The sequence below is a fragment of the Ruditapes philippinarum genome, unplaced genomic scaffold (assembly GCF_026571515.1).
Source record: "Ruditapes philippinarum isolate M1 unplaced genomic scaffold, ASM2657151v2 ctg4041_1_1_1_1, whole genome shotgun sequence".
NCBI classification, from domain to species: Eukaryota; Metazoa; Mollusca; class Bivalvia; order Venerida; family Veneridae; genus Ruditapes; species Ruditapes philippinarum.
Window position 1 is genome coordinate 65,638 of NW_026859454.1, and position 14,160 is coordinate 79,797.

At 31.1% G+C, this 14,160-nt stretch overlaps 1 protein-coding gene across 1 annotated transcript in view; it reads left to right on the forward strand.

The window, feature by feature from the left end:
• The window catches only part of LOC132756555 (short-chain collagen C4-like), a 65,076-nt gene that overhangs the window by 16,537 nt on the left and 34,379 nt on the right, over positions 1-14,160 (forward strand). The gene's annotated exons all lie outside the window — the stretch shown is intronic.

The window sequence follows — 14,160 nt, forward strand, 5'->3', positions numbered from 1 at the left end:
AGATTAAGTACTATTGTACATTATTCCGAATGTTTTGCAAATCATGTTTGCATAATGATACTTATCCTACGCACTGTCCATTAGAGAAGGGCCAGTATGGCAACAGTGCCACTTCTGTAGTCAGTAATAAAAGATGATAAAAAATATCAGAACAGAACATAACAGAACAGAAAATTTTATTCAGTCTTATGCATATACAGCACATCGACATCAACCAATACATAAATACATTAATGACAAAATGTCATAGTTAAACACATATTAAATATATACAAGTTACATAATCTAAGAGAGTGTTTCAAAAGTTTAGATATCACTTTTAACGGAATCGATTAAAAAAATAAAGTGTTACTGATGTTTCCCGAATACTAATAAATGCAATACATATGTAGTTCTTGCTTTATGCGGCATTTTAAAATTCTTGCCGTTTATAAGTTAGTCAAAGTTAACAAAAATCTTGTTCCTTTGGATTGATATTCAAGAATTGAATCAGACTAACTGAAAACAACAAACATATTTAGCGATGTAATAAAACTGAAATTTCTTTGTTAGGAATTAAGGACATTTTCATAGTGTTATTAACACAGTGAGAAACAATTTAGAATTAATGCACCGGTGTTTAATATCCGTTTTGTAAAAACATTGTTGACATTGGGAAATGTGGAAACACAAAAAAACTGTATATCTGTCAAAGACAAAAAACTCAATAATAATTAATAAAACAACAATAAGTAATAGAAAGAGCTATCTGATTTGATCGAAGGGGGCGTAGCCCCCGAGTATAAATCAGATTGCCGGGTGTTTTGGTGTTCTTTCTCTTTTGTTTCATAGTCAAACATAAAAAACACGTTGTTTATAGTAATAATTTATAATCACGACTGCCGAATTATATGATAAATTGGATAGATACGAGAATTCATCATTATTTTCATACACACAAAGCACAAAATGTCACATATGCATTTACGTGTGACCCTCATATGACCAATCTCCAAATACGTGCATGTATTGCGTTGTTTATAAAAGCAGGAATTTAAACAACAATGTTATTTTCAGCATACAATGAACATGATATGTCACGCTATTGTATGGACTTACGTTGGTAACATATAATTTGAATTTTGTAAATTCTTTTCTCTTTTGTTAATTTTTTTTCTTCAAATAGCACGGCAAACACTATGAAGCTTTGTTATTTTCTCTATAAATTTTTACGACTATTCATTACAAATACCATTTTGTTCCCTCTTCCTGATAAGTTTTTTTGTAAATCCTATATCCGGAGAAAAAAGAAGGTATACTATCTTTATATCAAGATTATATACTTTTCAAAGTTTTCATCACGCCCAGGTTATAATTTTATTGGTACATTCACTTCAAGTATTTTTCGTGTTCTCAAACCATAATTAATTAGTACAGTCATACCTGAAAGGATCATACAACTCTTAAGATTATTTGGTAATTGTAAGCAAACTGTATTCAGTCAAACATAATAATCTAATTTTTGATTACATATGGTTGGAATATAGAACAAAAATTAAATAAAAATAATTGATGTGTTTACAATGAAAAAGTCATAAATATATTTCATCTTTCAACATTTTTTATTACATGTTCGATAACTGTTAAAATGATAACTGTATCTTGCATGAACTGAATATAATTCATAATGGTAATAGTTCGGGTATATTGTTTTAAATATTGAAATATGGGCATGATTACAATATTTCTCCATAAAGCACTTAAACATTTTTAAAATCCTCCGTAATTTCATACACTTCAGGTGAGTTATATATCTTGTTCTAGGGTATCTGTTCTTTGTGTCATGTTCCGCAAACTGTTTTACGCATATGCTTTATTTCGTAAAAATGCCAAGGTCAGGTTTCCCATTATGGTTACATGTACATTTAAAAAAGAAAGTAACTGCATTCTGTGTATGTCTTTTTTTTTTAATTGACAATGTGTTAATTTTATTGTGTAATAAGGCCTCACATGTTTTGGCTTTATTTTACTGCTCAGTCTGTTAAAAAAGCATTATGTTGTTCAGCCACATTTTGTTGAACAGTTTATGAAAAATACAAAGGCCAATGCAGATTTTATTGTTTATACATTTTTAAGGACCTTTTTCTTCATTATCATTAAGAAGTTGTACAGAATTTGAACAGATACTTTGCCCCTCTTTAAGTTGTTTACGCTTAATGCTGAAATGTCTGTTGAATAAGAAATATTTTGGTATTGTATTGCACTGTATGTTTTCTATAGATGCAACCGATGCCCTCAGCGTAAATACTCAGAATGCCGGCCTAGTAAATGGTATTTCAAAATTAAAGTTATCTGTTATACATCTTTGAATACTGGATGTACACATAAAAAAGAAAAAAAATATTTGTTTATGTATCATTAAGGAATAAATATGTTTAAATATTATTAATCACATTGCTTTTTCATATTTTATGTCTGGGTGTCATTCTCATTATACATTTTATAAGGTGAAATAATTTGTTTATCCCTGTTGAATATAAGAACATTGTTGACATCTGTTTAGGCGTTGCAAGCAACACAACAATCAAAAGTTGAGTTTAACCATTTTGAATTGAAAACAGTTTGTCAATTTTACCATAACAAGAACCGGTTGAACCGGGTGATGCTCCCCGAGAAGGTTCTGGACACAGGAAAGTATAAAAAAATGAACAAAGGGCAAACACTCCAAAATTACGCAAGGCGGAGTTATGTTTTTTTGCACTGCACTTCTATTCAATGAGATCTTTCTATCTATGAAGTTTTCCTGATGATATCAGAGTTATGTCCCGGGTAAAATTCAAAGTGTAAAATTGAACAAAGGGCAAGAACTCCAAAATTAGACCAGGCTTTGTTTAGGTTCTTTAAGCATTGCAATTCTATCCAATTATATCTAGCTACCTACAAAGTTTCATGTTGATATCTCTAATACTTTTGAAGTTATGTCCCGGACAAAAGTCAAAAAGTAAAAATAAACAAAGGGCAATAACTTCAAAATAAGGCAAGGCAGAGTAATGATTCTCAAGCACTGCACTTCCAACCAATGAGACCTATCTATCTACAAAGTTTCATGTTGATATCTCTTATAATTTTAGAGTAATGTCCTGGACAAAGTTCAAAGTGTAAAAATAAACAAAGGGAATAATTAAAAAAATAGGCAAGACAGAGTTACAGTTCTTGTGCATTGCACACCTACTCAATGAGATCTATCTACCTACAAAGTTTCATGTTGATACCTCTTATACATTTAGAGTTATGTCCCGCACAAAGTTCAAAGTGTAAAAATAAACAAAGGGGGTAATTGAAAAATTAGGCAAGGCAGAGTTACGGTTCTTGTTCACTGCACACCTTCTCAATGAGATCTATCTACCTGCAAAGTTTCATGTTGATACCTCTTATACTTTTAGAGTAATGTCCCGGACAAAGTTCAAAGTGTAAAAATAAACAAAGGGGAATAATTCAAAAATTAGGCAAGGCAGAGTTACGGTTCTTGTGCACTGCACATCTATTCAATGAGATCTATCTACCTACAAAGTTTCATGTTGAAACCTCTTATACTTTTAGAGTAATGTCCCGGACAAAGTTCAAAGTGTAAAAATAAACAAAGGGGAATAATTCAAAAATTAGGCAAGGCAGAGTTACGGTTCTTGTGCACTGCATATTTACTCAATGAGATCTATCTACCTACAAAGTTTCATGTTGATACCTCTTATACTTTTAGAGTTATGTCCCGGACAAAGTTCAAAGTATAAAATAAACACAGGGGTATAATTCAAAAATTAGGCAAGGCAGAGTTACGGTTCTTGTGCACTGCACACGTACTTAATGAGATCTATCTACTTACAAAGTTTCATGATGATACCTCTTATACTTTAAGAGTTATGTCCCGGACAAAGTTCAAAGTGTAAAAATAAACAAAGGGAAATAATTAAAAAATTAGGCAAGGCAAAGTTACGGTTGTTATGCACTGCAAACCTACTCAATGAGATCTATCTACCTACAAAGTTTCATGTTGATACCTCTTGTTCTTTCAAAGTTATGTCCCGGACAAGGAAAGGAGAGGGACGGACGGACGGACGGACGTTCTAACAGGAGAGTAATTATGTGGCTACTCTATTGTTCTCTCTATTGTTCTTTTTAGCCACACAAAAGAAAATAGCCACATAAAAGCATTACCGAATAGTTACCTATTGTCCCTCTAGCCACATAATTACTGTCCTGTGAGGGCGGACGGACGGACGGAATGACGGAAAGACGGACGTACGGACGGATGGACAGACGGACAAGGCGGCGACTATATGCTCCCCCGAAATTTTTCGGGGAGCATAAAAATATAGTTTGTACAGTTGTGATGGACTTTATACTGGCTGCTAGTAAATGTTTTTTATAAAGGAAAATCCTCGAATTTGCGATTATGCCATTTCAAGAAGTAAATCCTGTGGTGTTTTTATGTGTCCGTATCTTGTAGATTAAGAGCAATTCTAATATATTTTTTTTAGAATGAGGTCATAATTTTAATATGTCATTTTCAACGTAGCGATCCGTTTGTGCAAAGAATAAATATTTCGTAAAAACAAAATGATATTTCGTAAAATAGAATTAAGTCTAAGGAAAGAAGAGTGGACACCTTATGGGCTCCTTATGTGTGTATATTACTAAACCGATTCTTTATATTAACATGATGCATTGATGTATGTAATCGTATAAAAATACATATGTTTTTATAATGAGTTGATTGGATGTGAGCAAAGTGTATATTTTGTTTGTATACCATTTTGATAGTTGGCAAAAGTATGGTTTTAATGAACTTTAACGTATAGTTTAACATCAAATCTGCTTATTTTGTGCTTATTTAAAGAACCTTTAAATCCGCGTTCTGAAACTTTGTTGTGACCCAAGTTAAGTTCGAACCTACATACCCAATATAAATGCCTCAACCCACTGCTTGGACTTGTGTGCCTTTAGGTTTGTTTACATTTTTATTAATTACGTGACTAACAAAAATTACTTAAACGTTGAAAGAAATTTAAAAAAACAAATTGCGGGGGGAAATATTTTCTAATATGATTTAAATATTACATGCGCATCGATTCAGCAAAATATGGTTCTATTGGTAGAAGTTCTTTGACTTTTATTTGGTGACTTTTAAAGAAAGCTTTCTAATACTGAATTCATTTACAAATAATCTATCAAATTGATTTTTTGATTGCGCATGGTATTAAATATCTTAATGATAATCATTGATATTTGCTTTAATGACATATTGGTTGTAAATGTAAATTATAAAATCCATTTATTACGGCTAACATGTATCTTAAATTGCGTAGCTTATTATACAGTCGCCAAAAACAAATGGTGGAAGTAATGTATATTTTACTCTTTTCGCTTCCTGATCTGTATCTTAATTGTCATATGTTGTACTATGTAGGTGAAATAAAAGAAGGTTTTATTGTACAAAGAACATCAAATTTACATTACAGCCATTTTTTTTTTTTTTTTTTTTGGAAAGAAAATATCATTATATCTATTTATTATACAACTCAAATGTAGAATAAAGCTTTCGCATTTCACATTAATAACACTGATTTCTTTCAAACAAGAAGTGTATAGGTATTTGCATACGGCTTGAAACGATATACAAAACCCAATTTGTAGCAGAACACAGATAAAGTTCTAATAATTCAGGTGACACGATTCCGATATTGGAAATTTATTAGTAAAAATGGAACAGTATTGATAAACGATTGTTTTGGTTGAGGCTCGTGTTGGACATGAACGATTTGCATGCCTACGTGAGGAAAAACAAAAAAAAAAAACGTAAACAAATTTATATAACAAAAGCCAATTTGTCTATTTTTGAGAGTAGGTCACCAAATGTTGACGTGACAAATCATGGGTATAGAATGCTGAAGATAAAATTGTAGTTTAAATGCTCCTCCTAAATATAGAAAATAAGCAATGCAAAATATGTACTTACGAGGTTGATCTATTTAAGATATGAAATTTAAATTGTCACCCCTTGTCTTAAAACTTTTTATGTATATGTTCACATGGTTCTGCATTGGGTCATAGATGTTTTGTTTTTATTTTTAAACATATAAACCTCAAAATGTAATAATACAATGCTTGTAGTTTTGTAACATAGATAAAGAAAAAGGCTTTATATAATAGAGTACAAAATTAAACTTTCCTGTGCTTTATGTGTGTGAATAATCATATTATATATGACATGTTGTGATAGCCGTTACTATGTAAAGAACAATTAAATAGGAAGGTACTTCTTGTCTTTTTATGACATTACAGTTCCAATAATGTATAAATTGAAGAAAATATACCTAAATTAAATAATAATTTTCATTGTTTTTTATCTTTCGGTCAATAGTGTAATGTCCTTCACCTTAGTGTTATAACGAAATAAGTTTTTTAATAAGTATTGGTGTGTTGTTATTGTTTACAAAAAGGATTTTGGACACCTGTACGATAATTTGAAATTGTTGTTTACTTTTTTTTAATTAAATTTTTAAATAAATAAAAAAAGCTCTAAAATCCTACATGAAGACAATTCCATTACAATAATTGACAACGCTTGATTAAATCATAATGATGGTATATTTCATTTTGAATTTTCATGGGGTTTTTGTCTACTGTAGTACTCGCTTTAGGTAAAGCAAATTAAAAAATATAATTTACTCTAGTTTTCCTTAGACTCATTCTTTTTTAAAAATAAAAAAACAATAATTTAACAAAGATATAGATCAGGAAGCCAAAAATAATACTGCACTTTAGAACACATTCGTGTTGGCGAATGAAAGAATTACAAATAACCTGTCAGATATAGATCAGGAAGAATGAAGATCAAGGAACATAATTACAGCTTTATTGTTTGTAGGCTTAGTCAGGTAACAAACTGCGTAGAAAGAAAAAAATATAACTACTGAGTACATTTCAACACATTATCTCATACATTATATCATAGGGTTTTTAAACCCTCGTATGATTTACAAATAAAGATAATGTTGACTGTTACATGTAAGATTGTTAATCTATAATATATGTTTATTCAAACGTAAATGATCACTATACATTCATGATTCAAATGGTCTATTTAACGGCGCAAAGATTTTATTTAACATAGTATATTTCTCCTTTCATGTCCTACCTTTTATTTATTGACACTAAAATACTTACAACTGACGAGAAAAGGAACACTGTTACTCTAGAGTTTACTACATAATAACAAATACATGAAGTGCCATGTGAAGGTATATCAACCAACACTAAAAAATGTTACCAATAACAACATACATATATCACATGGTGTGCTAGTCGTGAGTATTGTAAAACAATGAAATACCAATAACATAGTAATGTGAAGCTTTGCTGGGGGTCTCGCCTTAACATTGATAATAACAAGCTCCTTTGAATCTAAAAGTAATAAAAGAAGATACATGTAATAGCAAAAAATATAATAATAAATACATAGCTAGTAGATGAAAAGAATATATATTATAGAATGTCAAAGAATTTGGTGAACAAAAAACTTAATCGAAAGATAATATGGCTAAGAACAAACGTAACTACTTTGATTATAAAATATAAATAGAAGCATCGCGTAAGTGCGTTTGGAACTTTTCTACCTTGGTTCAAATTTAATTAATCGATTCAAATACACAAGACTGTTTTATCCAAAACACAATAAATTAGTAACTATACAGTTAAGATAATTTGGGTTTACAACAACACACGTTCTTGTAATATTATCATGTGCTTACGGCCTTTCAAACTGAAGTTATGTCTACAAAAACATACAATAGAGGACAATTTATAATGAACACTACCAAAAGTTTTCTTTACTCTTAAACACTAAATATATACTTTAAACGCCACTTTTATCTAGACATTTCGCATTAAAAAACTAGTGGTGTTTGTACGAATTGATACCAAAAGAAAATCAGTTTCATTCAAAGTTTTGATCAACCTAGTTAAATTGGCGAATAATTTTGACTGTAATTTAAAAAAAAGCAACAACATAAAACGACAAGTAATATCTTTTATTTCTACAAAAATATGTCAAGCATTTATATGAATTGGAAATTATATAATACCTCGTTGTAATGTCTACATCGTACTACGGACTTAAGCTAAGTTTTTCGTTATTTCATGAATTAATATTTTAACGGAATTTCATTCATGAATACACAGGCAGCGTGACATTGATATAATATAATAATGATGATGATGCTGATGTCACTTGACATATGCGACAGATACCAGACGGAGAGTAAACCACATTAAGATTTGAATACATTTCTGCTATAAAATGATATGAATCAGCAGATTGTTAAATGGTCAGATGTCACTGGGTCATAAAAAGTTGTAACCATATCTTGTGAACCCCTTTGGTGCGATATTTGCGTGTTATGCAAGAATTTAGCGTGAAACGTAGGAGTCCGAGAGAAAACAGCCGATTTATGATATTTCGTTCGACGCGGGCCGGATTAACTTTGAATCTGCATCATGTTTTTCAATAATCAAGCAATTGACATTTTAAATCACATGAAAGGGAATTCAATAACGGAAAAAACAGTGTCAGGGATTTTTCCTCTATTAATGACTTATAGGGGATTAATCTGTATTTGCAATCATTTATTTTCTTTATCAAAATAATTATTGAAGCTCATTTTTGTTTTTCTATTGCATATTAGCAAGAAAGGCAATAACATAGACGAGGTATTTTCTACATCCCCTCAGTTCGACTGCAGGTAGCCATTTGTTGCCTCATGACGTCAAGGTCTCATGACGTCATGCGCAATGAACGCGCATCTGCGTCCAACACAGTCAAATTTTCGCGGGACCATCTTTCACATCCGGGTCGGATGATGCAACCGGGTCAACAATGACCGCTTACATTTGCTTCAAATAATAAAAAAACGCCTTTTCCAAAAAATAATTAGCATTTAAAATACGTCCATTTAAACCGTAGCTATGTTTGCATAAACAAAGTCTTTTATTTCCGTTTAAGCATTTACTACAATGTTTATCTTTAATGACGTAATATTTATGGTGAAAAATGTCGCATAAAATGTTTGACATTACGTAATATTTTTTAAGAAAGAAAACAATCTGAGACACGGTTCCTTTATGTTTATATTCCAAAAGTTTGATGACAAAAAAAGAAAGAAAAATGACTATGATATGACGAATAAAAATTATAGAATTGTTGTTCAACATTAATTATTTACAAAGGCATCTTTTTCAAATATGTGATTTTTGATGAAGATCAAAGACATTTAATGATACAAATAAATAGCAATTATTACTAAAAAAATGTTGGTTTAAATGACATTTATGGTAGTACCACAGAAAGTGTCTGTTGTCGCCTTAAGTTGAGTATTCATCTTGTGTAGGTTCTATTTCAGTACATGTGCGCACGATAACAACACTGAAGAGCAAAGTCTTTCCGTAGAAGATATAATTGATAAGCTTTTAGACCATGCTGGATACGATTTGTTGTAATATAAGATTAAAAAAAAAATAGAAAGTAAAATGTTTGCCCACAAATACGTAAGGATGTTATTATATTATAATGGTTGCATTGTATTGGCAATTTCTTAAAAATCGATACGTATACAAATATCATTATTACGCTATGCATAAAGGCAAACTGATAATTTTTTAATTTGGTTCTATTAAAAGTTATATCAACATTCGTTAATTCCTTTTCAAATTTATATAAAAGAATAGGAAATAATGAAGGGCAATAATCATCGTATAATAAATATCAAACTGCATGAAAAAGATTATATCAAACACTACTTACAAAACGTTATAAAAATGTTTTATATTTAACATATGCTATAGCTATCAAAAAAGATGAGAAGCACGTGTCTACCCCTTTTGAAATAACAAGCATCTACACAGGTTTGGGACGTAGGACATGTCCTTCTGGTGCATCCTTAGTTTATGAAGGGGTTTGCAGCTGGGGGAGACTTCCGGGTAACTGGGGCACCTGCAAATTATTTATGTCTTCCACAAACTGGGATAATAAGAGCAATTACCCAAAGTACGTAGGCCTGATATATGGAGCAGAATATGAAATTTATGACACCTTGTTTAATGGACTACTAGGACATGATGTTCCTTGTGCCGTTTGTCAAGTTGAAAGTAGCAGCGTTGTGATGGTACCTGGTAAGAATATATGGTTTAAAATTTTCGTTAAAGAATACCAGGGTTATCTTATGACTGGATATCCTGCCCATACTACAGCCTCCGAGTATGTTTGTGTTGATGGTGAAGCTGACCCAGCTAACAAATCTCTCTTTCATAACAAAGGTGGAAAGCTGTTTTATTTTGTTTGGGCTAAATGTGGTGCGATTAAATGTCCTCCATTTAAAGAGGATGACGACCTTACATGTGTCGTATGTTCATATTCTCACGAGTAGAAAACTTTCATCATATCTCCAACTGTGACAGTAATAACAGTTATGTTATATTGAGTTAACGATTATCGATCACGACAATTTACTTTTTTTTCTTTCATTAATGTTTTTATTGTTACAAATAAATACGCACCCTCTCTTCAACCTTATAGCCCTTGTTCCTTTAATAGGGGCCCGTTTAGTTTTTATAAGTATTTCACACACAACGTGTCCCTCTCCTCCTTTCGCCCTGCTGTCGTAGCTCTGCTTTGTCGGGGCTGCGTCAAGGACTCGTTGCTTTTGCCTTGTTGATGTTTATTTTTGTCTTTCACGAGTTTTTTTTTTAATTTCAGGCGTTTTCTTAGGATGAACTAGCAAATTAGCAGGTATATTTGTATTTTGATATTCAAATAAAAATACTACCTGGTCACATGTACAATTGTCTACTAAATATTTAAATTCGTATCAGAGAATTATGAAGTCAACTTAATTATCCAACACTTAAGCTTTATCATTATCCGATTAAAACTGAAAACTTATCCGTTGTATTGTTTATTAATACCAATAATTTACAAACTGAATATATTCAAGCGGCGTTTGATTCGACTTTTATATTTTAATTGAACAGGTTTAAGAAGAATTTGTTTAGGGTAAAACCAATGTATTTCGTTATCATTTTGTATCTAGCTTAGCTTTTAATTGTGATTTATGATTAAGGTGATTTGTTTTTCAAAGGAGCAAATCAATAGGGATGGATTTTAATGTTAAAGTGACATTATGCCCATCCCAGGGTATATCTATATATATATAGTATACGTTGACAGGGCTATTTATTTAGCTTAGCTAAATGTGATATGTAATATATATATAGGCACATTTTTTTTTTATTGACATGCCCCAACTATACCTTTGTAAGAATACCATGTTTATATAAGTTGTGTAAATATATATATAGTATACGTTGACAGGGCCATTTATTTAGCTTAGCTAGATGTGATATGTAATGAACTTGACTGGGTGTTGACATCATATGTTTGCGTTATATCACTATTTTGTGAAGACCACAAAAGGGCGGGGCTATCGGCAACAGTGATCAACTGTCTAGAGAAATGCCTTGTTTTTGGCTGAAAGAGTTTAATGTTAATAATACGCATTAACAAAAACAATTGGTCCGGTGCCTGCAGCACGGTTTACCAATTATTTTTGTTAAAACGTATCATTAAACACTAACCTATACTTCAATACTATGTTTTTTTATAAAATAAAACATTACATTCTTACAATTTATAAATAGGTTTTTATTATATATTGATGGTTATGAAATCAGTCCTCCAGCCTGCTGAATTTTAGTAAGGGCTTATCAACTAGGAAATCAGTATTAACTATATGTATCATATTAAAATGTCCACCGAGTTGAGAGTTTCGTCACTATTAATTGGCCCTCTGAATTCTTATCTAATGGCCCCTACGTTGACAGATTAAATTTCTGTAGAAGATACACTCACTAAATCTATCAATGTCCTTTTCTCCTTTCATTTGTAAATGGGTCTGCGGCCAAATTGACTTGTTCATTTGTAAATATACATTATAACACACGATAATTTTTTATTCATAACGAATAAACTTCAATATTTAAGTGTCACTGTTATTCATGTTACTGACTGACCACCCTCCCCGCTAAAAAGTAGAATAAAATAAAATTGTTCATAGATGTTTCTTTTCTGTAAAATGCAAGACTCTTAACTAGAATGACCAGGTAAGTGATATTTTTAATATTAGCTCGACTATACTAAAAATATGGTAGGTTGTCCCTACTCACCTCGGTTTGCAAGTCGACGTCAGCGTCCATACTTTAAATTAATGTTTATGTGCCTATAACTATTTTATTTCTTAAGATATCAATTTCAAATATATATTCCAAAACATAATTCATACCATTAAATAAAGTACAAAACTCTACAACCAGTATTTCCAGAACTATATCCCCTTGAACTTAAAATAATGTTATATTTTAATCTAACATCTTCATTTTATATTAAAGGATTGACTTTAAACTTCAAGCATTATTCCTTATCATCAACTACATCATATGTGACAATGTTTTATTCAACTTTAGCACCCATCTCCCCGTGAACTTATTTTTTCTCTTAAAAATGTTACTTTTTACTTAGTACTTTTTTATTTCTTAAGGTATCTACTTCTAACTTCAAATAAATGTCCTTATCATGTGTGACAAGATTCATATCTGTAGAATGAATATTTCCAGGATCATTTCCCCTATTTAACTTTTTAAAAATAAATATTGATATTTTATGCTCTTCTTTATTTATCAAAGAATTTACTTCTAACTTTAAAAAAAAGACACCACGACAAGCTTAATAACTCTAGCATCAATATTTTCAGAATTATCACCCCTTTATAATCAGAATTTACCTTATTAAATTCAGACTTCAACAAGAGCTGTCACACAAGTGACGAATATCTCTGAAAAGGTTTCTTAAGCATGCATGTATTATGAAAAGAAAAGAGAATGAAAGTAACTAATTGCTCAATATTGCTCTTTGTATTATTGTACTTAAAATCTCTAATTGTGAAAGCGTAAACCTTTACAATATAAGGGTGACCTTTGAAGAAGGGACGTGGTTCCTGGATGCGACAGAATATTATAATGAGATAGACATTTGTGCAAAGTTATTTTAAAATCCCTCAATGCATGTCAAAGCTACATACTTGCATGATTGTTATGTAAGTTGGGGCACACGGACAAACACACATGAGCCTTAGCTGCGATAAATCGTCCTGATGTGGTAGACATTTGTGCCAATTTTTAAAACCTTCCATGCATGAAAAAATTAGTCCGGACATGAATGTGTACCTTCAAACTCTTCTCGAGAGAATGGGAGTACCTTCAAACTATAAGTGTGACCTTCACCTTGAAGGAAGGGACATGTTTTAAACATGATATCAGTAATACAGTGACAAGTCATGTAACTTATAATTGAATGCTCGTCACTGGCCAGAGATAGAAAATGTTGGGGGGAAACTGGAAATCATGGGTTAATGCGTATGACTGAAATATCAATGAAATTTGTATTTTTGTATAAAACGTATACAAATTGCAAAACTATGTGTGTTATTTATATCACTTTAACTTTCTTTTTGTATATCCTTGCCTTATAAGGTTAAATGTCTTGAGTCTCATTATTCAATACCATAATACTACAAGATCGCTTTTCTGATAACATTAACCGCTTTAGAGTTCATAAAAATGATTTAGTGTTATATTTCAATTAACTGATAAATTATTTCCTTAAATTTATGACTACAAGAATTGGTTTAGTTTTACTTACTTTACTTTACCATGGTTGTACAACGATGATTGCATGTATTTTACCTAATGTTAAACGATGGATATCAGACCGATAACACATTAGCATTATATCAACTTTATATCAAGCATATGCAGTATGAAACGGACCAAATGCATGTGAAGCACAAAAACCGGCAACGTAATGCAGATTATCTCTCCGTAGAAAACGATATAATATGTAAAAAAATAGAGATACAACGACTTAAAATTACCATGGTATTAAATCTGCGGTCTCATCCTTTCAGCAGAAATAGCAAAAAATAAAGTTCTGGAAATAAGTTGTTTTACCTTTTATACGGTATTAGCAATGATTGTGTTAGTGTCATTAAATTGTAAGTTTTATTCTAATTGTTAATT